Here is a 25,689-nt window from a genome sequence, read left to right as displayed (position 1 = left end):
TAGTTCTTATTCTCTGATTTGTCTCTTCTAGATTTGAGTATTTCTTCATATTTATCTCCAAGGTATAATGTTTTCTGACTCTATGAATGAGAATAGGGTTTAAATTGGAGGAATTCATTGCTTTTAAATGTTTGAAAGAATTAAATGATACACTTATATGATTTGAGCTTTTGTTTATATTGTTTTATCTAGTAAATTCATATTTTGTTTATTCAATTTCTTTTTATGGGATCACATTTTCAAAAATATTTTATTAACATGGATATTTTATATTTTTATGAAAAAGCATAGACTTTCCTTGAATTCTTGGTTTTCCCGTGATATAGTTGTAAATAATGATTTCAAGTAGGTTTCTTTATTTGCCATCTATTGTGAATTTAAAAATTGGTAATTTATTTTTCTTGTCTCATTTTATTTAACAAATAAATCAAACAACAAAATTTTATAAGATGCCTGGAACCAGGGATATCAATTCAAAAAGTAAGACAGTCCCTGCCCCTAAGAAATTCACACTGAATTGCAGTGATAAAACATGTTCACATGTAGAGCTAGGAGACATGCACATTCAAGCAAATAGCAAGCCTTGTCTTGTCAGATAAATACTTAAGTGGGTCAGTGAGCCAGATAAAACTTTAACTGCTCACGATTATAGTCAATCTAGGAGACCAATGCTTTTAAATTTCTCCACTGTTGTCTCCTACTCATATCCTGCTGTGTTATTTAGAACTTTTGGGGATTCAATTTAGAGGTATTTTGGGGCTTATTTGAGCTTTTAAATGACAAACTTCCTATGGACATTTTGGGGGGACTTTGAAACTACATTTTCCATGAGTTAACGGGTTTCCGGTTTTGGGTGTGGTGCGTCTCCAATGTAAAGTACAGCTTAAATTTGGAGGTTGGCCTTGAGATTGCTTTCTTTGGCTACAACGCAGCCAGGTGGGTGGAAGCTAAATGGTGGGCAGTTTGAAATCGATTTTATCAGGTGCGTGGTCTTATATATTTTTACCAAATTGGCCATGGTAATTAAAATATTACTTTTCATCTTAATATCAGCATTTATTATTTTTAAATATAACAGTCCGGTGAACCAGAAGTTTTGAATTTTGACTCTTAATTTTTCAGATAGCCTACCAAGCCATGCAACTCTGAGATATCTCCAGATCCTTCCAGGAGGCTCAGACCTGCTCTTTTTCCCGTCTTACTCTTCTCCCTGTTCACCCCAGCCTTGAGGTTGCTTTTCAGGGAAAGGGGAAAATGGCTATAAATGCTGTGTTTTTGCTAGCAGCATTTTGTTAAGCTGCTTCAGCCAGTTTGAGCCACTTCCACCACACCCTCCCTGGGCTGCTAGTTCTTTTGCCCAGTGCCCAAGGCCTGGTCTTAATTTTTGCTAATTGTTCCTGCCTTCGGCTGCTTCTACTACTACCCTGCCTTTCCTGACTTGTGTAGTTCAAAAGGGTGCATGTTAACCCTGCAAAGCCTTATTGCAGAATTTCTGACAGTTGAAAAGGATTTAGAACCCTGACTAGTGGCAGTTGATCCTGCTCGATGAGAGTAGGAGGGTCAACTGAGCTCTGTCTTTGGACTGAAAACCTAGCCTTTATTCTGCAGCTTTTCTCTTAATATTTGTTATCTTAGCTATTTCCTTTGGATTTCCCTGACCTTCCCTTTCCCAATCATCATTTTCCCTTCCTAAATTTCTGTGGGTTTTTGAAAGGAGGGTGGATCTTGGTGGTAGCTTTCAAACTTGGTAGATTTAGTTTCTCCATAGTCAAGTAGGGCTTCCCTTGATACAAATTATCTCTTGAATCATTGTATACTATTTTCCTACCCCTTTTAGTCAACAAAACCTCACGGGGCTGAGTTAGGCAGGTCCTTTCTCAGTTTCACATTCCTGTCTCCCTCCCCAACCTGAAGCTTTCCCTAGGAGGCTGTTAAGAGTTACCTTGTATCCCTCTGTCCTTTATAATCAACCCTAAAACTCAATAAACCCTGTTTGTCACTTAATCAAACCTTTGGATAAATCAGTAGTTGATTGATAAGAGAGGGAGAAGGGGAGAAAGGAAAAATATTCTCTCTGGGTCCTGAGGGAGTTGGAGGCATTCATTTTGAGAGGAAGTGGTAATCCCTTTACTTCCTCTGGTCTCTTCCTTTGTGAACCTGAGAAATTGACTAGAAAGCCCTCTAGTCTGTTTCAAGCCATTTCTGGCTGGTCCTAACCTTTGTCTATAGAAGTGCCCTTCCTACATGAAGGGCTCAGTCTGTTTCCCTTCAGTGTTTCTGTCTCAAACTTGTGGACCCAGTCCATGTCTCCCTTTGCTCCACTATTGTATCCTCCTTATCCACTTTACTGCCTTAGGGATCCACAAACCCCTATCCACAGTGCCTTATCCTCTATTACAGCCTTACCTTGCCTATATCTCCTATTACAACCACTTTATTTCTCTACTTGCTTAATTCCCTTATTACACTTGTGGCCGCTTCTGATTTTCCTACCCGAAGCTGACCTCTCAAATGCCAGTTGTGACCCCTGAAAATTCCTACCCAGGCCTCCGCTGCTTCCGCTGGTGCTGCCTGTCCTGTTCTGACTCCCGCCAACTCCCAAGTTTGATTGCTGCTCCTGCTGACTCAGCCAGCTGATCCCAGAGACTCTGATTCCAGAGACTGCTGACTGCTGCTTAAGATTTGGGAAGTATGCACCCCTTTCTCGTAGACATTAATGACTTTTAATTGGAACAAATCTCCTCTAGCTACTCAACAAGCCCTCCATTTGGTACTTTCTAAAGTCTGACCTAGGCACCCCCCACACACACCCACAAGCCCCACACATGGGATCTCCGAAACCTAAGCCTTTCTCTATCCCCTATCCCACTTGGCTTCCATGTGGGCACTAGTGTTTACTCTTCAAACAGGAAGTAAAATGGCAAACTTTCTTGCATTTATTAAACTGGAACTCAGGGGAAGAAATGCACCCCCATACACACTTGGCCTGCTCAAGACTTTGAATCCCTTATGCTCAGAGCAGAGCTTGATTAGAAGGACATTGAATTGAAGCAGGGGTGGACTTAAAAACCTCAGAACTGAATGGGTTTTATTTATGTTTACAAAGTCTCTGTATCTTACTGTATTTTGCTGATTAGTTTTGTGAATTAATTTTGACATTTTTTTTTTGTCGTTCTTGATTTTTCTGTGACACTGAATCATTTTAAGCTAATGAAGTTTTGGCTGCTAGATTAATTCTGTTTATGATTTTATTGTAAATCCCAAATAGTGAAAAAATCTATTAGAACTGGTAAAAAAGGTGTTTTTTTTTTGACTGTATAGCTTGCTATCTGTTACTCATATTGTATTTCCTTATTTCTTTAAGGTTTCGTTTTTTTTTTTTTTTTTTTTTTTTTTTTTTTTTTTTTTTTTTTTTACTATATCAAATACGATTCTGTTTTCTGTACCATTCATGAACATCTTAAACATTCTAAGTTGTAAATAGCCTTATATATACTGGATTTGCCATTTCAACTACAGGATCACATGCCTTAAGTTTTTTATTCTATCTTGATAATTGTGTACAACCTGGGAGATTTTGATGCCTTGAGAATTTAAATTTAAATTTTGTGAGAGATCTTTTAAATTGACTTTAGATGCCTACTATCCTTCTGTATAAATGATAAGGTTTTTATATATTTATTTTAAAGAATTGTTGTCTTAAAGGATAAGGTTTTATATATTTTATTATGAAGTATTGTTGATATATATATGCATATATATATTAACAGGAAGCCAGAAGAGCTTCTGTATGCGTGATGTTAGTCTCTATGTTTTAGCTTGCTTCTCTATCAGAAGGATATAGAATTCTTAAGGATAATTTAGACCCAGAAGGTTTTTTTTTTTAATCAGATTTTTTAGACTCTGCCCCACAATTGTTATGAAGGCAGTAACAGAGTTTGTTGAGAAAATATCTTAGCCAAGGTTTAATACACCTGTTGAATTTGTGACAAGTATACAATTTTTTTAAAGCATCATAGCAAGTGATTATAACAATGGGTTGTTTAATATTGTCTTTAAATGTGTTATGGAAATTACGGTACTTTATTTGAATGTGCATTATGAATCTGCTATTTTGTAAAACCCATTTATACTCACAGTTCATACAAAAGCTTAACAGGAAATATATCTCATTTTTGGTTGAAAAACCTTTCACTAGTTCTAAGCTATATATATTTTTTGATTTTTAAAACATTCTTTTATTTTTCTTCCTTGCGTATGCAATCCAATATGTGTTCTTTTCTCTCAAATTTTTATCCTTTAGAGCATTGCATTTTTTCCCTGAATTTTGAATTTTCTAATTGCTCTTCCTTATAATTTTTTTAATTAGAGCAATTGATATTTAATCCTTTTTTTTAAATTTTACAGTGATATAAGCTTAATGCAAATATATATTTGCTATGTTATTAATGCATATCTGAAAAGCCTGAAACTATGGTAACCTACCAATTATTGATAAATATGGTGAGACTGTGATTTAATGTCTCTCTGTCTGATTCCAGGAGAAGTGCTAAAAAGAGCCATGAGGTCATGGAGACTGATTGAGAATCTTCAAAGTGCCAAGGAGCAAAGGGCCATGCAGACCATGAATTGAAGAAGTTCTATGCCAATGCTGAAGGGCTTAAAAGCTAGTGTTTGAGTTTTGGAGTTGCAGCTTTTCTAACAATTTAGAGGCCAGACTTCGCCCTTAACTTAAATTCCTAGTAAAGCAACTATGGTTGGCTATCATTATGGCTCATTCCCTGAGAAGGTGCAGACAAGCCAGACCAGGGGAAGACATTTCCGTTACTCACATATTTAGTCCCCTTATTTCTCTTATATAGAGAATGGCAATTTTCTGTAGTCCTGGCCCTGAATGGGTAATTGTAAAGTACTTAAATCACTTTTCTTGAGCCTTGATTCGAGGACCTGTTATAAGTTTATTTTTCCTTACATTTTACACATTTTACATTTCATTCACAAGTTGATTTTTTCTTCTTTATTTGAATTTTCTTCTTTTTTTTTTGTTATTTCTTTTGCCAATTGATTTCTTACAACCCCAAGACTCAGCCATGCATTCTTAGCTGACCTGAGTTACTCTCTTCAGGGGAGAAATGTGTCATTTAGAATTTTCCTCATGGGGGTGTGTGTTAAGTTTTTATAATTATAATGTCTATATTAAAATCTATAATGTAAAAAAAAATTAACTCTTTTAGGAGTAATTTCAGGCAGGGGGTAATGTATAATTCTCAGAAGGAAACATATGTTTTATAATCTATAATGTAAATGTTTAAATTCTTTTGAGAGTAATTTCAGGATAAGAAAATTGCCATCTCCCCAGAATCCAGACAACAACCCGTTTGGTGAAGACACCATAAAGATGCCTGAAGAGCCTTCACTGGATCATGAAGATCCAAATTGAACTTTGGGGTACAGTTGATTGAACTATGGGGAGTTGAATGAGTTGAATGCATTTGTTTTTAAATGGACATTTTTATGCCAAAAGGGGACTGCCCCAAATTGGTTTTTTATCAATGAGGCTGGTTTTTATCTTTTTTTCTTTTATCCCCAATTTCCTGTAATTTAAAAGTTGACTATATTTAGAAGATCCACTGAAAAAGACCAGTCTTTTTCACTGGATCTCAGGGGGGAAATGTGTTATTGAGAACTTTTGGGGGTTCCATTTAGAGATATTTTGGGGCTCATTTGAGCTTTTAATGACAAACTTCCTGTGGACATTTTGGGGGGACTTTGAAACTACATTTTCCACAAGTCAACGGGTTTCCGGTTTTGGATGTGGTGACATCTCCAATGTAAAGCGCAGCTTAAATTCAGAGGTTGGCCTTGAGACTGCCTAGCTTTTGCTACGTAGTAAAGATGGGAGAAGGTACAGACTGGTGGGCAGTTTGAATGGATCTTAGCCAGGCACATGGTCTATTTTATTCTACTAACATGGCCTTAATTAAAATATTACTTTTCCTCATAATATCAGCCTTTATTATTTTTAAATATAACACTGCTTTTAATTCTAATTTTACCATCCTCCCCTCTCCCAAAAGATTCTTGTCTGTTTTGATTCTTCATTCTCTTCTTCCTGCTTCCTGCAGCCCTAGAGCAGAGACCTATCTCTTTTTAGGGGAGGAGAAAGAGATCTTATTTAAGGTTGTGTAAGGTTGAAATGCCTGACATATTTTTAAGGGAATAAGAAAAGATCATAGCAGAAGTGAAAATTTTGGGAAAAGGAGTGGAATGGAATAATTATTACTAACTGGCATAGGAAGATCTAGAAGAGAATTAAATTAAGGCAAGATACTGGAATCTTAGGGTGACTTAGGGTTAAACAGATCATGCTATCTTTCTGTGAAGCCATTACATTCATGTGTAACATTACTGAATGTGTTTGGCCTTTTGAAATAACTAGGTAATACACCCTTACTAACCATTAAGGAAGAAGAAAGAATGATCTCACTGTGATGAGTTTTAATTATACATTTATTACAATCCTCCAGGTGGTATTTTATAGCTCTGGGACTTTCCCTTAACATATCCTTCTCTCTTTTGGGGGAAATCCTAGACAGTAGTCAAAACTAAGCCTTAAGCAATTATTCCTGGGTTATAGGAGTTGGGGGATTAATGAGCAAAAGAGTATAAGAATAAAAGAGTCTGAAATTTCTTCTGAGGTCATGTTATCTGAAGACTGAAATAGTTTTGAACCATTCATAGGGTTTCAGAGCTGTCATGAACAAAGAAGATGTCATAGTGCCTCAACCCTTTGGGTTCTACAGTGGTTTTCATTGATCAGAATTGTCAACCTAACTTCTACCATAAGAGAATTAAGAACCAAAGAAATTGGTTCAGTTTTCTTTTTCTTTTTTTCTTCTTCCTGGTTTATTTATTCACACCATATTTGTGTCATAAGAGTAACTTGGTAGAGTTCCTGCCTCAGATATTTTCCCAGATAATTTACGTAGAATTATAATTATTGTTTTTTAATTGTTTGGTAGAATTCACTTGTGAATCCATCTGGGCTGGGGTATTTTCTTAGAGAATTCACTGATGGCTTGCTCAACTTTCTTTTCTGAAATGGAGGTCTTTAAGTATTCTATTTCCTTTTCTGTTAATTTAGACAATTTTTATATTTTTAAATATTCATCTATTTTTCTTAGATTATCAGATATATTGGTGCATAACTGGGCAAAATAATTCTTAATAATTCTTATCATTTTCTCTTCATCAGTAGTGAATTCAGCCTTTTCATTTTTGAGAAAAGACAATAGTCAGGTTGATGTCCTCAAATGTATGGCAAGATTTGGGATAAAGAAGACAATGAACTAGATCTCCTAGTGAAGGGATGAAAAATGATCTAACAGCCAATAGAGATCTGACACTAATATATGTATAAGTTAATATATCTGAATGGGTTGAATATCAAAGGAAGAGAATTTGCTCAGTGAAGTAGTCAGGGAAGGAGCAGGAAGTATCAGTGAGAAACAAGAATAAGCCCTTGTGCTTTTGCTACTCTAAGATGCTGAGAATGGGGACTAGGCATGGGAATGGTAGGATCTTCATTTGATATTAGAGATGGTATAAAGGGATGCAGAAAACATTGATTTCAATTATTATAAGGAGATAAAAGGGATAAGAGATCAAGAAGCAAAAAGTCTAATAGGAAAAGAATTGTGCAATACATATGAATATATACATATATAGGTAGAGACAGAAAGAGAGAAGCAGAGAGAGAATGGAGATTCTATAGTTCACAATGGAAAGAGAAGTTAGAGTTGACTAGAGATCTGAGAGCATTTTGTATGATATGAATGGATATGAAATATGAGAGGTTAAACAGGAAAATAACTCTCTAAGAAAGGAAGTACAAAGCTGCAAAGAAGAAAATTACTTCCTAAAAATTAGAATTGGAGAAATGGAAGCCAATGACTTCATGAGACAGCAGGAAACAGCAAAAAAAAATTCAGACCTATGAAAAATTAGAAGAAAATTTAAAATATCTTATTGGAAGAAACAACTGACCTGGAAAATAAATCCCAAGAGATAATCTAAGAATCATTGGATTGATTGAAAATCATGACTAAAAAAAAGAACACCACATTGAAAGAAATTATTCAGGGACACTGCTTTGATGTTCTTGAACATAAGGAGAAAATAGAAATTAAAAGAATCTACTGATCATCTTTAAAATACCAAATTTAAAAATCCCAGAATTACAATAATTAACTTCCAAAAATCTTAAGTCACAGAAAAAGTACTACAATCACCCAAAAAGCAAACAAACAATAATTTAGATATTGTGAAATCACAATCATAATTACACAGGACCTAGCAGCTTCTATATTAAATGATTGGAAGGCATGAAATATGATATTCTTCAAAGCAAAGTATGTAGGTCCTCAACCAAAAATCACATAATGTGTTAGTAGAAATTTAGGGTTCATTGAGTTTTAATATTTAAATATATGATATAAACTTCCTGTGGACTTTAAGGGGACTTGGAAACTACATTTCCCATGATTCCTCTCATGGAGGAAGTGTGATTACGTAGACAGAGGTATAAGACTCCTGATGTGATTGGGGGGCATTCTCTTTCATATGAAGCAACCAGGTGGCAGAAGGTAATGGCGGGCAATTTGAATTAGATCTTATCAGGCACATGGCCTTCTTAATTACCAATATGCCTTTAAATAACTATTAATACTTTTTATATCCATCTATGTCAATTTTATTTTTAATAATACCTAGTGAAAGGAAGCATAATACTCCAGGGAGAGAAACAGAAATTTAATGAAATATAAAAATTCCAGGTGTTTCTAATAAAATGACCAGAGCTTCAAAAAAATTTAATAATCAAATTTGACACTGTAAATAAACAGAAAGAGGTATGCAGAAAAAAAACTCAAAGGAATCAGTGGGGTTAAACAAATCACATCCCTCCATTAGAAAGTAGTAACTAGGATACTTAAGATTGCTATAGTACAAGAGATTCCTAAGATATTTAGTAAAATTAAATAATCAAGGGAAATAATGAGGTTAAGCTGATTACATTAGCAATAAAAAGGTGTTAACTAAGATGTTTAAGATATTTATAATACTTGAAGTACCTAAAGCACTTAGAATATTTAAGGTGCTAAAGATACTAACAAACTTTACCAATATTAGTCATTGAATAAGGGCATATATAGAGGGCTGAGAATAAGTACAATATGATGGTTTATTATTTTTTAATTAAAGGATAGGAAAGAGTAATATACTGCTTAAAAAGAAAAGGAGAGAAAATTTGAGGTAAATTATCTCACATTAGAAGGTATGTAAGAATCAGTACAGTGGAAGAGAACATGAGGGGTTGGAAGGCAGTGCTTGAACCTTACTCTCATTGGAATTAGCACAAAGTGAGAATTATATCAACACTCAGTAAGGTATAAAAATCTATCTTATGCAATGGGGAAGCAAGAAGGGGAGGAGGAGGGAATAGGAACTTGAAAAGGCAGGTAAATAGAAGTAAAAATATTTGTGAATAGGGAAAGGCTGAAAGAAGAGAAAAAAAGATATAAACAGGAACTTTTTGAAAACTCCTTTCACCTTCTTAACATTTTTGGGGGGTTAGATTTATCTAGTTCTGAGAGGGGAAAATTGAAGTCTCCCTCTAGAATAGTTTTACTGCAGCTCACTTACATTTTCCTTTTAAAATTTTGGAAGCTTTACCATTTGGTAACTATATGTTTAATATTAATATTACTTCATTGTCTGTTCCCTTTTATAAAGATGTAATTTCCTTCCTTATCTCTTTAAATTAAATTTTTTCCTATATTTCTTTACCCTGCTATATTTACTTCTGCTGAAGAATAATGAATCCTGCTCCATCTTATTCCCTTTTTTCTCTGAGAGTTTCTCCACTTGACATATGTTTCATATTAATCACAAAGTATAGGGTTTTAATTTTTAATTCTCTCAATTCTTTGTTTTCATTTTGTCAGTGAGCTCATCCCTTTCATACTCAGTTATGATTGCTAATTGTGTATTCTTCTCTAATTCATTTTCCCCTTTTGATTCTTGTCTTCCTCTCTCCTTTTACTGTATTCCTCCTTCACAAATGTTTTGCATTTAGCCACTACCTCCCTACTTTATTATCCCTTCTATTAATATCACCCTTTTTCTTTCTATTTATATTCTTTATTAGAATATTTCTCTATAGCAGTGTTGGTGAGGGCATGGCACTCATGCAGAACTGACACTTGGGGAGCGGCTCCTTTCCCCTTCTTTTCAGCACCTGAGGACATTTTTTTGCATGCACCACCCTTTTGTCCAGGCACCAAAAGTGAGCACTTCCTCCCTCCCCTCTCTGGGGCTCACAGGCAGCTTGAAGTTGCAGTTTGGGCACCTAAACGTGAACATCTTTGCTAAAGCTACTCTATAGAGTAAGAGGTTTCTATATCCAAATGAGTATGGTTTTTATTCTCTCTCTAAGCCAATTCCAATAAGAGTCATGTTTAGGCATAACCCATCATTACTCTCATCCTCCCCTCCAGTGTAATAGTTTTTTTGTTTTTTTTGCATCTCTTTAGATGAGACAATTTACTGCATTCTACCTCTCCATTCTCTTTTCTTTCAGTGCAATCTGCTTTTTCAACTCTTGATTTTTTTGGATATCATGTCATTTAGTTAATATATTCCCACACCCTTTGTCTATATATACTTCTTCTTACTGCTCTAATAATAATAATAACAATTAAAAAGTTACAAGTATCATCTTTCCCTATAGGAATATAAACAGTTTAATCTTATTGAATCCCTAAATTTTTCTCTTGCTTTTTTACCTTTATATGCTTTTCTTAAGTCATTTATTTATATACCAAATTTTTTTCTGGATTTTTCATCAAGAATGCTTGGAAATATCCTATTTTATTAAATGACTATTTTTTCTCCTGAAAGAATATAGTCAGTTTTGCTATATTTCTGATTCTTGGTTGTTAACTTAATTCCTTTGCCTTCCAGAATATCATATTCATAGCCTTCCAAAACTTTAATGTAGAAGTTGATATGTTCTATATAATCCTTATTGTAAGTTCATGATATTTTAATTGTTTCTGGTTGTTTGCAGTAATTTCTCCTTGGCCTTGAATCTCTATAATTTAGTTTTAACATCCCCAAAAACTGTCATTTGGGTATTTATTTTGGGAGGTGATTGGTAGATTTTTTAATTTCTATTTTATCCTCCTGTTCAAGAATATCAGGTAAGTTTTCTTTGATTTCCTATAATGTGATGCCTTGGCGTTTTTCATCATCACTTTCAGGTAGACCGATAAGTTTTAAATCATTCTTCTGGATCTATTTTCTAGGTCAGTTATTTTTTCCAATGAGATATTTTATATTTTCTTCTATTTAAAAATTTAGTTTAATTTTGTTTTGTTATTTCTTGTTGTCTCATGAAATCATTAGCTTTCACTTGCCCAAATCTATTTTTTAAATTATTATTTCCATTAGGTAGCTTCTGAACCTCCTTTGACATTTGGTTAATTCTACTTTTTAAGAAATTCTATCCTTCTTTGGAATTTTGTACCTCTTTGTTCCATTTGGCCAATTCTACTTTTTAGGATGTCATTTATTCAGTATTTTTTTACCTCTTTTCCCAAGCTGTTGACTCTTTCTTGCATTGCTTTCATTTCCCCCTATTTTTTCCTTTTTCTTTCACATGATTTTTGAAATCCTTTTTGAGCTCTTTCAAGGACTGATACCAATTCCCATTTTTCTTTGATGTTTTGCTTTAATTTCACTGTACCCTTTTGAATTTGTGCTTTACCCTTTTTTTGTATCAATAATCATTTTATATGGTTGGGTATTTTATAAATTTTTAAATTTTTTAGGTTTACTTACTTTCCTAGTCTTTTTTTTTTGACTTTTTAAAAATCTTAAATGTGGCCTCTATCCTTAGTGTAGAGAAGGCACTTTCTTAAACTTCAAATTTTCCTTGCTGTTTCTCTCAGGTCTAGTTTTGGGTATTGGAAAGCTTCAGTTCTTCCAAGGTGGCATAATGGTCTGTGAGCTCGAAGCTTTGAAACTATCTGCTCCTGTTTATTCAGTCTCTCCCAGGGCCTGCAGGAAGGTTGCAGGACTGAGTTCACCTAAAAGCAACCTTGTGCTGAGCCTTTGGGCCTCTCATCAGGCTTATGCAGGAGTTCTGACCCTTACTCATAATTTAGGCACAGTGTAGACTGCCTTGAACTGGGCTTTGGGAATCTCACTTCAGTTTTGAGTAGAAGTTCTGAAACTCCCTTTTAGCTTGTATTCATCGGACATACTGCAGACTGATTGACACTAGGGTTTGTGACATCACTATAGACTTGCACCAGGGCTTAGAATGTTAAAAGGTGGATATGGGGATGCTCTGCTCACTGCTCAGGAAAGTTCTTGGGGTCTCATTGCTGGCTTAAGCCCAGGTTCAGAATCTTGAACAGTCAGGGTAGACTAGAGGGTTTGCTGTTGGCTTTCACTGGTGTTCCTTGGTGTGACTTTACTGCAGACTGCACTTCCTTCTCATTCCAGGCAGACAGACCCCTCTGCCTTCCTCCCAATTTTTTTTTCTTTAGTAAAATTGCCTTACTCTATCTTTTTGTTAGTTCTGCCACTCCAGTATTCATTTTGAAAATATTTTTAATTTGGTTAGAGAGAATTCTTAGAAAGTTTCAACCTTTCGATGCTCCTAATCCACCATCTTACCTCCACCTCAAGATCTTGATTTTCATGTTTGCTTTTTACAAATTTTTTCTGAGGTATAATAAATTCTGCTTCCAGCCTTCATTTTAACTCAGATTCTTTTGGGTTATGAACACGAGCTAATAAGTATGGTTATATACAATTTTTTGCCTTTAATGAATGGTGAAATTTTTCCATTTTATAGAAGATTGATGTGAAAAAATTGCATTTTAATGACTTGCCCAAGGTCATACAAAGGACAGAGATGATAATTTATATGTAATGTTTCCCAGTCCAATTCTAATAGATATGATAATCCATTCAGTGTATAAGGAAATATACAGAGACTGTTCTCTAATACTACAATGTATAGAATAAGAATTGTTATGACCCAAATATATTCTGTTATAAAACTTGGAATTTTTAATAACTTTTGTACAAAAAGAAACATACTATAAGGCATTATCACTTATATTATTCAGTAACATGAAACCTTAATGGTGCTTACATGGATAATCTCCAATGTTCACATGGTACATTTAGAAAAGAAATACTAATTTATAACAATTACAGGAAAATCAGTCTTAATTAGTGAATAGACTAAATCATTGAATATTCATAAAGAAATTATTTTTATTACCCTGAGGTAAAAATAATTGTAAAATTTTACATAATAAAGGTGTTTATGGTATGTCCTTGATTGTAGTATGTAAATATGTGCTTGAAAATGTTTGAAAATCATTCTTCTATAGCAGCCTTAACATTATACATGTAGATTTCTTAACTGCTATCAATTGACTTAGCATATCCTTTTCTTAAAGATGAGTCATGAGTAAATTTCAATTCAGATTCTGCCCAACTTACTACAAATACTTAATTAATAAATTTCTACTGGGCTTTTAGTGTAATTCTAAAGAAAATTATCATATGTATCCCTTTAATTTCTTTTCAATATCTTCACTTTGACTTCTAATATTACTGTTTTAATGGTATATAATCATGCTTTAAATAATAGTTTTGTCCTTAATTGCCTTGTGTCGTGGAGGATAGAGATTGAATACTATATATGGTTGCTACCATTCCAGAGCTCATTGTTGAGTCTATGTTACACAAATCAAGTAGTTATATGCTAAAGAAATATATTCTCTAAATATATAGAAGGGCAAAATGCTGGTGAGCTAATGTAATTGGGAAAGATTTCTAAAAAGGAAACATGAGTTGGGATTTAATGGGTAGGATTTGGACAGGCAGAAGCAAGTAACAAAAATATGCACATTTATATACTTTTTGAGTATTATGGAATATAAAAATATCATATTCTCCATTTGCAGATTATAATTAGGCTTAGAGATTTTAGTGACTCGTTCCAGTTATACAATTAGAAATCAGAAATTAGAATTAGAAATGAATCATTAATAATGTAACCATTGTCTTTTGTCTTCCTGCCCATATTTTTTTCCTACTATTGATCAACCTCTTGAAGAATATTCTAGGAACAAAAAAAAGGATTAGTAACCAAATAAAGAAAGGAATTACAAGGATACTGAGGAGTGGGGAGAGAAGTAATCTAACTGATAATTCAGTGTTAAGAGTTTGGCCTTTATTTTAGAGATGAGCTTTTTGCCCTACAATGCAATAAACGAGTCTCCTCTCATTTGTACATTATGTGTTATTGAATATATTTTATCATTTGTCATTTTCTGTAGCCTATTGTTTAAATTGCTTATACATTTGTAATCAAGTTCTTCAAGGAAAAGGCTGAAATAAAATAAAGCTTGCATTTGAAGCATGGAAGATGGACTTTGTAAAGAAATGAGATGGCATAAAATGTATGATGAACTGAGAAAATTCCTGTCTGCCTAGATGTACATACATCCATACTTTTGTTTTTATCGTGGCTGAATATGTAATTAGACTGCAAATACAAGTTTTGGAAAAGGTTTGAAAGGCTTACAAATAGGAAGAGATGATGTTTTACCCAGGAGGCATTAAGGAATCACTTGAGTTTTTGAATAAGAGAGTGGTCAGATCTATGCTTGGAGGAAATAATTTTGGCAGCTCTATGAATGATGGTTTAGAAGGGAAAGAGATCTCATGCAAGGATATTGATTAAAAGGCTGTTGCAAAAGTTTAGGGTAGAGATGGGATAATATTATCTAGAATGGAGGCTATGTGAGTGGAGAGAAAAGGTGAGAGCCATGATAGAGGGAGAAATGGCAAGATTAAGCAACTTACTGCATATATACTGAAAGGGAGAGGGAAGAAATAAGGATAACAATGGAATTTCAAAATTGCATGTTGCAATAATAGTGGTTCTTTTGACAGACATAAAGAAGTTTGATTGAGGAACTGCAGGAGGAAGAGAAATGAGTTCTATTTTGGACATGCTAATTTTAAAATGTTTCTAGGACACCAATTTTAATTTTTTCAACAAGCAATTGACAATGAAAGACTGAAGATGAGATGAAGGTGAAGAAGAAGATGAAGAGATGAATGCTGGATATACAAATCTAAGAGTCATCTCCATATAGATGAACATTAAATTCATGTAGCTTAAGAATCACCCTCCCCCCCAAAAGAAAAGAATGTATAGATAGATGAGAACCCAAGACAAGGTTTTAAGGAACATTCATAGATAGAGAGTGAGATATGGATGCTGGTTAAAGAATACTGAGAAGGAACAGTCAGGTTGCAAGAGAACCAAGAAAAACTTGTATCATGAAAACACAGAAATGAAAGATTACCCAGGAAGTAAAGATAGTTGACCATGTTAAATGCTGCAGAGAGAAAAATAAGCTTTAAAACTGAGAAAATAATATCAGATTTGGCAATTAAATTATCATTTGTAACTTTGGAGAAGGCAGTTTCTGTTGATCAATAAACTGGAAGACATTGCAAAAGATTCAGAAGTGGAAATGAGAAGTGAAAATGCAAGGAATGATTGGGGTAAATTCCTTATACTGGAGTAAACTGTAATAGAGACAAAGAATGTTTGAAACTTTTTAGGCATTTTTGAAATCAGATTTTTGTGGGTCCTTTGTTTCAAGGTGAGGGATTTTAATTTTATCCAGAGAAGCTTCTGGAAATTTTCAGCATATAGATGATATGATATGATCTTTACCTTAAATTATTCTTTCAGGTAAAAGAAAAATGGATTGGAGAAAAGAAAGTCTAGGCACAGAAAGACTAGGATTGCAATTAGGGGAGAACTCTGGCAGGAAATCTGAGAGAACACTTTCACACCTGCCCCAATGCCATTTTTTGTTCCATTTCCCACAACATAGGAGCTGCATTTCTAACTCTTGAAAATGCATCACATGTATGTGGGATAGTCATAATGTTTCTAAGTTACCTGGTGATTTTAAATGAAACAAACTTCCCAGGTGATATTTTCTTGATCTCCTTGATCTCTTTCCTATTGAGAGAGCAGACAAAGGGTTCAGATTCCTTTCAAGTTTAGCTACTATTTCATTTATTTACTTTCATTTTAGAAGACTTTTTTCCCTCATTCCTGGACATCCTGAGGACATTTCTACAAATCAGCTGGACTTCATGAACTTTCTTTTTTTTGTGTGTGTAGTTAGTACCTTGGGTCTGAAGCAGAGATGTGTTCAAATGAGCCAAATCTTAACAAAGTCTATTATAAAGCATCCATCTAACATACTGTCTAGACATGGTACCTAATGATACAAAGTCTCCTTAAAAGCATCCTTTTTCATTAAAATTGACTAGTGCATTCCTATGCTTTTTGTTTTTTCTTATTTATAGTCATTTCCCCACAGGTACTATACACCCAATGTTTATTGTCTATTCACAGAATTAACTTAAGAAATAATTGGCTCTAGGTATGAACATCCCACATATAACAAACCATTTTGCTGTGTCAGCCTTTTAAAACTTGGCACATTAAGGCAGATAAGTGAGGGGCCATAAAAATCAACAGGATCCCAACCAGCACTAGAAGAGATAAGGAATAGATAAACCCAAAGAGGCATGGGGTGGGGGGACTGGGCTTGTTTTTAACTTCAATAGAATCATGGTGTTGAAATGGACTTTAAAATATTCAGTAGACATGTATCCCAAACCCCTTTCTTCCAGGCAGATTTCTCCTTTTGTCATTTTCTCTTTTCTCTTTGTACACCCATGAATATTGAGCCTGAGAAACTATTTCCAGTTTAAATGCATTAAAAGCTTTGTATTAAATGCTTAGGAATTAGTGCTGATGCCTGTGGTGAAAAGTTACAGAAGATATTGAGAATGAAATATATAGTTGTATAGTAAGAAGTATGCCTATTGATTGATGTCCCTGGACTGAGGCCAGTGTATATAGGTATAAGGTGGAATGATGGGGAAAAGCATTCATTAAATGAGGACTATGTGCCAGGCATGATGCTAAATTCTATACAAATATTATCTCAATTTACCCTCTCAACAGCACTGGCTAGCCTCGGATACTTTTAAGATTATGAAACAGATAAAATTAAATCACGCAGCTAGATGGTACAGTGGATAGAACCCAGGGGCAGAAAGCTTAGATTAAATCTGACCACAGACACATAATAGCTGTGTGTCTCTAATTCATTTAAGTTCCATTTGCCTTGATTTCTTCACCTGTAAAAGGAGAATATAACTATACCTACTTCATAGGGTTGCTGTGAGGATTAAAGGAGATAATATTGGTAAAGTGCTTAGAATAGTGCTTCCCACATAGTAGGCACAGTATAACTGTTTTTTCCTTCCCTTCCTATTAAATAGGAATGAGATAGGTGAGTGAGGGATGTAGGATCGGTTTTTTATTCGTGACCCCCACAATATCCCCAAAGGTAATATATAATTGGTGTTTGCTCTGGCCTCCTTTGAGCTGATGAGGCACTAGTTCAGTTCATAAAGTGGTATTTTAGAGGTAGAAACAATAATATGTTATTTTAAAAATCCTTCATATGTCTGATATTGAGCAAGTCTTGGCCATTGTTGACTTCAGTACATATCTATTTTGTATAACAGAGGAAATACATACATATAATAGATAAATGTGCCACATGCATGTAATATATTACACATATGTAAATGTATGTAGATATTATATATACATACCTATCTGTATACACACAAATATATGTGTATACAGATATGTACATATATATATACATATATATATAGATGATAATATCATTTGAGGAGACATTCAAGAATTCAAGGACAAATTGAAGAATTTCATGGATTAACTCAATATCTTTTTAAAAGATTATATTCATAGGTTCCTCTGGGGCCTCTGGAAAACAAATATATGTGTGTGTAGACACACATACAAATCTGCAGGTCCATTAAAGATGACCATCTCCTGAAGGTTCCCACAAATTGACTCAATTTGTGAGTTCTTAGGCTAAGGAAAGATCTTGTGATTTAGTAGATCAGTAATAGCAAACTCAATTAGAAAGGGATCTTTACCTTGCCATACTGACTTAGGAAACAAGAAATAAGTATTATCTCTGTTGTATTGCATTTGTAGGAAGTTTGTTCCAATTGAGAGGTTTGCTATTATCTTGTGGGTTGTACATAAAACCAGGGAGCTAGTTCAGAACACAAGATATCTGATTAAATGGAAAAGAGAGAACACTGTATCTAAACTTTTAAGAAAAAAATTTATTGAGGGAGGAACAAAATTCAAGGCCTCCTCCACCTTGGTCTCAGTCTTTCCCCCACTTATCAATATTTCCATTTCCTGAGCTAGAAAAGTTTTGTAAGCTTTTATGGCTCATGAGGATTTAGATTTTTCCCTTCTTGGAGCCCTATCATTATTCTTTTAATGATATGATTGATACCAATGTCTGCTTCAGAAACAAAGGATAGATTGGACATGATGAGGAAAGTAGATTCAAGGCTATACAAAAAGTTGAGCAGAAAAGCTTTACATATCTAATTGGAATACATTAAGAACCCTAATAAAAGGACCTCAAGCCACCAGAAACTTTACATAACCTATTTGCCATATAAATTCTTCCATCTTTAGCTCCTTTTGCCCTGAACTCTGAATATTGAGGTAGGATAATGTGTCAGATCCATGTGGATATTTTATATCAACTATACCACTGTAATTAATAGCTCAAAAGATAATACTCTGAAAGCTAATTGACTGACCAATTTATGGAAAAAGAGAGTCATGGGGAGAACATACTATTATAAGCTCATAAGCTACAGCATTAAACCACAATTCCTCAACATCTCAGGGTTAATTCTAGAGACCTGAAAAGATATAGTAGGTATTCTCTAGTGACTTGATTCATTAGTGAGAATGGCACCAAGAATAATACTTCCAGAGTATATTCATGATATATATGTAAAGAGAAGGTCCTTTAACTATTATCAGCAATGCAAGGATCCAGGATAATCCCAAGGAACTCATGATGTAAAAAGGATATTCACTGACATAGAAGGAACTGACAGAAGGCAGATTGAAGCATATTATCCTTCACTATATATCCTTCATAATTTTTTCTCTAGTATAAGCAATATGCTTTTGTTGACAAAGTGATAAACATGGAAATATGCATTACATGACAACACATATATAACCTATATAACATTACCTGCTGTCTTGGGAAGGAAGGAGGCATGGGAAGAAAGGAGAACATGAACTGCATGGTCAGGAAATGATTGCTAAAAATTGTATTAATATGTTAAAAAAAAAGGAAAATTTTAAAAGGTAAATGAAAGCCCAGATTTTAGATTTTCTTCTCAAATTTCTATATCCCCCCAAAATTTGCTTTCTTAAAGCAGTAAAGTAGCAAACTTAATTATTACTGATTCACATTTAAGGAAAATGAGGATAAAATGCATAGAGTCAAACATAGCAAATGTAGTAGCAGCTTTTTGTTGTAAGACTCCCTTCATCCTCATCAAGGTTTCCTTTTAATTCCCCCTACTTGTCCACTTAATCTATTCCTTTAGCATTGTTGAGTTTAGAAAGGGGTGTGTTAGGTGGTTAGAGAATGATGGGAACACTGAATTAAGAGGTTGGTTAAAGAGAAATTTTATGAAAGTTCTTTTGTAATTATTTAGCTTTTGGGAATGATTATTCCCTTTCCTTGTTCCTTGACTGTCAGCAACATAAACAATATGGCTAAAAACCTAATAATATTTAACAAAATAAATAAAAGGAATAGCTGAACAAATTGTGGTATATGATGGTGATGGAATACTGTGCTATAAGAAATGATGAACAGGATGATCTCAGAAAGATTGGGAAAAAACTTCATGAACTGATGCAGTGAAATAAACAAAACCAGGAAACCATTGTACACATTAACAACAAAATAAATGAAAATAAAATACAATACAGAATATATATATATACATATATATACATATATGTGTGTGTGTGTGTGTGTGTGTGTGTGTGTGTGTGTGTGTGTGTGTATTTTAATGTTCATATATCCCATAGCATTTTATGGCATGAGATAGCATTTTTCTTATCTTACAAAAATTTAAAGTTTTAGGAGGGCATTTATTTGTATGTATATAACCCCATGCTCTTCTTATTATAGAATATGGTAGCTTTTCATACTAGAAAACATGCCATTATACTTACTTCAATCAAGAAAGATTCATTATTCTATAGCACCTTTTTTGTGATAAAGATGATGTTATACAAGGGTGGAGGAGAGGTCCAGAGCCTAAATCCAAGGAAAAAGACAACTTATATAATTGCTGAGAAGGCTAGGTTACAAGTTCAAGACCATATTCACTAAATGCTGAGTAACAATGATTAAAGTTGAGGACTCTGCTAACAATGATTAACAATACTAAAACTACAATTTAATTAAATTAAACCTTAAATTTTATACTAACATTATTTAATTATCCTAATATCCCAATTATAAGTAACTAAAGGCTACTGCTAACATTAAAATTTAATCCTCCTAGAAGAGGGTAGGGAATTTCTCACTCACAATATACAAGGACTAACTAAAGTGCTTGGATGAATGACTGAACCAAAAGGTAGCCCTTGAGTGCCCTGATGAGAAAAGAAGAGTTGATTTGCAACCTCAGTGTCATGAATAATACAATGTTTATCATTTTAATAAGCATTTACATACATTAGTTGGGTTTTCTTATTTAGAGAAACTCTAATTATGAAACCCAACTGCAATGTGCTTTATTGGATAACTAGTTGCCCAGAAAGACTAAGGTTCAAGTTCTATTTTTGATATACACTTGCTTTGTGATCCTTGGCAAATCACTAGACCTTTCAGTACCCTAGGCAACTCTAACCATTAGTTGCCAAAAAAGATGACAAAAAGGCAAGGTGGGGAATGTTTTCTTACCTGGTAATTCTCTATAGTAATGAAAACACAAGAAATATTTCTCCAAATATTATACCTATTAGTTATTTAATAGCACAATAAATCATGAACTTGGCTAGATCAGTTCTCAAAACTGCCTTTGATATTAAAGGATCTGTGATGAATCAGTCAAAGAGTAGGAAGATAGTCCCCATAGTATTCTTCCTGAAACAGCCAATTGTAGGAATTTTTTCCAACACAAACACACCCATTCTTATTCCTCTAACACTCCCTATTCCACTCTCCCTCTTCTATATAATCCACAGACTGACACTCTTTTGAATTAAGTATTGGCCCTTCAAGGCAATTAGAACTGCAAAGATACCATTGAAAAAGAATCTTCCAAACCAAGCACACTAATAATTTTCTGTCCCCAGCAACAACTCATGATTATGGTGGACATTCCTCTTGGGACAGAATCTCTGCTTCAAGGTCTTTCTCTTTTTCATCTTTGATAGGACAGACTTAGTCCTACAAGATGGGTAGGAATGAATGGGTTGTGATCTTTTTTTTTTTAGAAAACTCATTATTATTATTTTTAATAATATTTAAACATCATTTTCCTCTCAAATCTGTACCTCTTTCATACTTCTCTATTAACTTATAAGAGATGCAATATCATTCCAATCACCTTGGCTTGCATGACTTCCTGTTTACTCTGTGTCATATATGGAGGTTCTCCCTCCACAATATCTTTAATTGACCTCTTCTCTCCATCATATATTACCACCCTTATTTATTCCTTCATCACTTTCCACCTCAACAAGTGCAAGATTTTTCCAATTGCTTTCCTTGCTTAAATTCTCTACTTTCTTCAATTTAGCTTCCCTTCTGCTGCCAAACTTAGCTTCCTGTGATTCAGGTCTGACCCTATCAATCCCTCATTAAATAAACTCCTATCACTCCCTATTGGTTATAGGATAAAACATTATTTCACTTTTTCCTCATCCTTTAAATTTTCCATTTTTCCACATTATAACAGGCACAATGATTAGTAGAATAGTAGTATTAAAGTATTACATAAAATTTTAAAATGCATATACACATACTGGATTTATATCTGGTTTCCTTTTGTAGATGGGAGTGAATGATCAAAAAATGTGGAGACCACTGGAATAATTAGGTTTCATACAAGAACAGCAAGGTTAACATCCTGGCTCAAAAGATAATCCAACTCTGCAAATTACTGAATTGTTAGAGTATAAAGTGGAGAAATGCCTACTATTAGAGATAGGAAAGTTAAAGAGTTCCATTTACAGTGGCATACATACAAAGGAACTTTTTATTGTGGAAATTATGGCTTTCAAAACCTTTCATGGAATTTCCAGATGGCACTGAATCAGGTTCCTGATATAAGATTAAATTTTGCCTACTCAACAGGAGAGCTTATCTAGACAACCGTGGAATCGGAGCAGCCAGTCAGTGACTAAGTTTCCCATTTTTCCTTAGCAGAAACCCATAGTTTCAGAAAGATAACGAAGCAGCTTTTATCAGTAAAGAATGATGCATATTAGGGCAGAGATCCAAGAAAAGAGAGATATTGGATTTCAACTCTATTGATAGACTTAGCTACTGGGGTGCCCCATTTTTATGAAAATAAGGAATTAGAAAATGTAAATTGATCAAATATGCACACTAGGTAAAGATTTTTCACATTATAAAAAATCCTAGCTTTATAGAAGCACTCTTATGAGGTTTCCTTTGACTAACTGAACTAGCTAGAATTACAGAAATGAATTGTTTTTAATAATTATTATTTAGGAGTATGTTTATTATGTGAAAAAGACATATATTTAGATATTACTAACATTAACTCTTTAAATTCCCATTCCCAATGATTCTTAGAATTCTTTGTTTCCTTCAAAACTGCTGAAGCATAGCCTGAAGATATTCCTGATCCCTCTACCTAGTTGTGTTCTTCTCCTCTCTAACAAAAATATGTTTATCTTATGATTATTTTATATGCTTTTTTATGAAATATCACCCTGAAGGAATGTGAGTCCTTGAGGACTGAGATGATTTAATTTTTGTCTTTATAGCCTCAACATTGAGCATAGATTTAGGCACATAGTAAGCATTCAATCAATAACTGTTATGACTCAGTGGATAGAGTGCTGGACCTGGATTCTAGAAGATCAGAGTTTAAATCTGACCAAAGACATTTAGCATGTGACCCTGGGTATGTCACTTAACCTGTTTCCCTTAATTCACTGGAGAATGAAATGGCAAACCACTCATATCTTTGTCAAGAAAATCCCCTGGCCAGTAAGGTAGGGGGTCATGAAATATAAGACATAACAATGACAGAAAAACAACAAGAAAAATCATTAATATATCTATGTATGCATATTTATAGACATACAAGTGTATACAGAAACATGTATACATAGATATATACACATATATATTTGTGTGTATATGATTTTTCTCTCTTCTACCCAGATAGTATACTGCTTTCTTTCCTAAATTAAGTTTCACTTGACACAGTACTTGGATATTCATAATTTTTTCCTTTGGCTTCCTTTGACTTTTTCAATTATATGTAGAAACAATTTTTATCATTTTTTAAATATTTTGTGATTCAGTCTCCCACTCTTTTCCCTCCGCTCCCCAAGGCAGTAAATGTTCTGCTTCAGGTTATACCAGTGCTTTCATGCAATAAATATTTCCAGCATGACATATCACACATACAATGAAAAAAACTCATGATAGAAATAAAGTGAAAGATGGCATGCTTGATTTTCAGAGTCTAAACAGCTCCTTTCTTTGGATAATACTTTTTTTTATTATGTGTCTTTCTTGGGATTTTTGTTTTGCTGGCAATTGTTTAAATCTTTGCAGCTGATCATTATACAATATTTCCATTACTATATATTCTGTTCTCCTTCTTCTGCTCACTTCACTTTGCATCAGCTCATTTAAGTCTTTCCAAATTATTCTAAACTCATCCTGTTTATCATTTCTTATGGCACAACAGTATTCCGTTACAATTATATATCACAATATGTTCATCCATTCCCCAGTTGATGAACATCCTCTCAATTTCCAGTTTTAATTGCCATTACAAAGAGAGCTGTTAAAATATTTTTAAGTAGTTAGGTACCTTTTCCCTATCTCTGATCACTTTGTGATACAAACCTAGTAATGATATTGCTGGGTCAAAGGGTATGCATACTTTTATGGCCCTTTGGGTATGCTTTCAGATTGTTTTCCATAATGGTTACATCAGTTTACAATTTTACCAATAGTATATTTGTGTCCCAATTTTCCCACATCCCCTGCAACATTTTTATCATTTCCCTTCTTGGTTATATTAGCCAATCTGATAGGTGTGAGGTGGTAACTCAGTGTTGTTTTAATTTGCATTTCTCTAGTCAAAATTTATTTAGATCATTTTTATGTGACTATAGTTTTAATTTTTTCATCTGAGAATTACTTGTTCATATGCTTTTTTATTAGACATTTATTAATATTTGTTTTTAATCTGTTTACATACTTTATGCCCCTACTTTCCCCTTCACCCCCCCCCCCTCTCCCCACCCATACCTAACGCACATTTCCACTGATTGTAACATGTGTCCTTGCTCAGGGTCTATTTCCCATTCATGTCCGCCTCAGCCCATGCATTCAAGCAATTGTTTATCTTATATGTTTCCTCTCCTGCAGTCCTTCCTCTGAATGTGGGTAGCATCTTTACCATAAATCCCTCAGAGCTGTCTTGTGTCATTGCAGTGCTGCTGCTACAGGAGCCCATTACATTTGATTTTACCATAGTATATCAGTCTCTGTGTACAATGTTCTTCTGGCTTTGCTCCTTTCGTCTGCATCACTTCCTGGAGGTCTCTCCAATTTGCATGGAATTCCTCCAGTTTATTATTCCTTTTAGCACAATAGTATTCCATCACCTGCATATACCACAATTTGTTCAGCCATTCTCCAATTGAAGGACATCCCCTCATTTTCCAGTTTTTTGCCACTACAAAAAGCGCAGCTATAAATATTTTTGTACAAGTCTGTTTATCTATGATCTCTTTGGGGTACAAACCCAGCAATGGTATGGCTGGATCAAAGGGCAGGCAGTCTTTTATAGCCCTTTGGGCATAGTTCCAAATTGCCAGCCAGAATGGCCGGATCATTTCACAACTCCACCAGCAATGCATCAATGTCTCAATTTTGCCACATCCCCTCCAACATTCATTACTCTCCCCTTCTTTCATTTTAGCCAATCTGCTAGGTGTGAAGTGATACCTCAGAGTTGTTTTGATTTGCATTTCTCTAATTATTAGAGATTTAGAACACTTTTTCATGTGCTTTTTGATACTTTTGATTTCTTTATCTGAAAATTGCCTATTCATGTCTCTTGCCCATTTATCAATTGGGGAATGGCTTGCTTTTTTATACAATTGCTTTAACTCCTTGTATATTTGAGTGATTAGACCCCTGTCAGAGTTTTTCGTTATAAAGATTTTTTCCCAATTTGTTGTTTCCCTTCTGATTTTGACTACATTGTTTTTGTTTGAACAAAAGCTTTTTAGCTTAATATAATCAAAACCATTAAATTTACATTTTGTAATTTTCTCTAACTCTTGCTTGGTTTTAAAATCTTTCCTTTCCCAGAGATCTGACA

Source organism: Gracilinanus agilis, chromosome 1, assembly GCF_016433145.1.
Source record: "Gracilinanus agilis isolate LMUSP501 chromosome 1, AgileGrace, whole genome shotgun sequence".
In the NCBI taxonomy this organism is placed as follows: Eukaryota; Metazoa; Chordata; class Mammalia; order Didelphimorphia; family Didelphidae; genus Gracilinanus; species Gracilinanus agilis.
The sequence above is the reverse complement of the archived record's forward strand: the minus strand, read 5'-3'. Positions refer to the sequence as shown.